Below are 2,945 nucleotides of genomic sequence, written 5' to 3'. Positions count from 1 at the left end.
TTATCTCTGTACATTCATTAAGGATGTTTAACAAATGTACATTATTCATTATGTGTTTTGTATCCATTTGTCATGGAATGTTGACGAATGGGGTATAGCGAATGAGTCACTCTATACCATTTTGTTAATTATGTAATGAAGAAGAATGAAGGCCATTCGTTACAGAATGTGTAACGAATGGCATCCGTCTTCTATAAATAGGCTGTTTAGCCTACATATTAATTTAAGTGTTTTAATAGTATTTTCTCCTTGTTGTTACTCTGTCCAATTATCCACTCAACACTTCTTTAACCTAATTAACCTATTATCCACATACATATATCATATAACTATATCCGATGATAAATTGATATGAACTATTCAATTGACCGAAGCTCTTAGATGCATTCTCAAGTAGTATCAAAGCTAGCCAAGGTTAGATTGTGTGTGCGTTAAGGTATTTCAACATGAATTGAGTGTTAATTCATAGTTTGCTTGTTAATTATAGATTCAGTTATGATTTTAAGGGTTTTCATTGAATTAGCATACTAAGATGTTAATTGGATGTTAAATTGATTGGAATTCGTTTTGGTTTTGGTTGTTTGGATTACGTGGTGATTTAATCGAGTTATTGTGCTAATTTGGGATGGAATTGGATTGAATTGATATGTTATGGGAACAGAGGATTCTGTTCATTCTGTTTATGGGTTTTGGATTGTGTTTGGATTGATTATAGATGTTCGGATTGTTTAGGGTTTGTCTGCGGGACTGAGATGAGTTGTTTAAGCTATTGAATGTGAAAATTGGTTAAGTTTTGAGTGACTAATCCATAAGTTTGTGGACGTTTGTATTGAGGTTTGGATATGGGAATTTCCATATCTGGAAATCATTTGTTGAAGATTTGAAAATTCATACACTCATTCGTTATGGTGAATATGTTCATTCTCTATGTGTGTAATACTCATTTGCTTTTAGAGTGTAACTGATTCGTGCCACGTGTCAAGTTTGTTACAACTGAATAACAACCTAATTCGTTACTGTAGCTGATTCGTTATTAGTTATTCGTGATAGAAACTCATTCGTCATCACTCATTCGTCATTTAGTGAATCCTCATTCATCACAGAAACTCATTCGTTACAATGCCATCCGTTATCTTATTCGTTATCAGTCATTCCTTACACATACTTATTCAAACTCACCATTCACTAAGCTATTCTGGAGTTGATTCGTTATCTTTGATTCCTCATTCGTGATAGCTATTCGTTATCCTAATTTGTGAAGACTAAGAACCATTAGTCACTGTTGATTTGTTATATATCCATTCGCTATTGTTCACCATTTGTTACAATTTTCAATCAGATCCATTCGTCCTCCCATTCGTTACTGATTTTTAATTTTAAACCTTTAAGTATTAAGTTTGGATATTGTTAAACTTTTATCTACATTTTAAGATGGCTGGTTATTACCCACTGGCTTCTCAGAACGTGTTGATGCAACAAACATTACATCTTGATGCTGAGATCGAATCTCATTCAACATGTCCTCGTTTAATGAAATTTAGCGATTTTCCTAAATGGGAACCACGATTTAGTGCACATCTAGTGTCTGTATACCCTGATTGTTCAAGATGCCTTGATGATGTGTATATTGTGCCTATGGTTGGTAGTGAAACTACTAGATTTACACAAAAAGCCTTTTCTCAATATTCTCAAGAAGAAAAGTAAGCTCTGGAGATTTAAACAAAGGCATATTCCACCTTAACAATGGCATTACCTGACAATATATTCCATCAAGTTTGAAGTATTAAAATTTGTGCATCCTTATTTCAATATATTAAAATGAGAAGTATGGGTAATACTAAAGAATGCGAAAAGGTAATGTTAAAGTTTCAGTTTTGACTGTGGAAGAAATGCTCACAAGATTCAATCATCTTATAGCTGAGATGAATAAGTTAAAAATCGAACCAAGTGAGGTTGATAAGATTGATATTGTTAAGAATGCTCTTCCTAGTTCTTACTCAACGATTTTCAAGGCGCTTAAGGAAAATAGTTTCTTTAAGAATGAAGAACTTACTACAATGGAATTTATGCAAAAGATTGAAGATAGAGAGTATGACTTAAAATTTCAAAATCATCAAAAAAACTCAAGACCCGACGTTATGTGGAGGATGTTTGCCTTTGAGTAGTACTGCTGCTCCAGTTAATGCATTTCTTACTCAAACTTCACAAGAGGGATCATCTTCCTATAGTGATCCGAATGTATGCTTCATGATTTCTGGGTTTAATGACATCCCTAGTGGATCAACTCCAAATTTTTTCACCGCATCACCTAACGTAAACATGAAGGAGGCTGGACAAAATTTTGCTTTCCCTTGTGCCTTCATGACATCTTATGAAAACTTGGTGGGAAGTAAGATTGCTACAAGTGATTTGATTGATGAAGATTATGATCAAATTGATCCAGATGATTTAGACTTAATGGATCTCAAGTGGAACATAGCTATGATAGTATGAAAAGTGAAGAAGTTTATGCAACGAATTGGAAAGTTCTACCATCTTTGAACAAACGGGTTGGTTTTGACAAATTGAAGGCCAAATGTTACAATTGTCAAGAGTTTAGTAATCTTGCTAAGGAATATGATAAGCCAAAGAAGGAATACAATGGTCCTCGTTCTCAAGACAGAAGTTTAGGAAATACTTTTACTGAGGTGAAAGATAAACCTTCTGGGGAGAGTCTTCAAAGGATGCAGGATCACAAGCTTTACTCATAGTTGAAGGGATAGATTGGAATCATCGACTGCTGGGAAATGAAGGTCAAGCTAATATGGTGATGTTTGAGTAAACTGAAAATTTTCAAGATGCAAGTGGAGTGGGACTGACTTCTAAGAGTGAAGTTGATACTGAATCAAATTCCGATGTTTCTTGCAAAATGAACCCGACTACCTTTGCTTGCATGGAAAAATTGA

Source organism: Bidens hawaiensis, unplaced genomic scaffold (assembly GCF_021521415.1).
Source record: "Bidens hawaiensis isolate Kalapana, Puna unplaced genomic scaffold, B.hawaiensis_p1.1 tig00419378_1, whole genome shotgun sequence".
NCBI lineage: Eukaryota > Viridiplantae > Streptophyta > Magnoliopsida > Asterales > Asteraceae > Bidens > Bidens hawaiensis.
Note: the sequence above shows the minus strand (reverse complement) of the source record.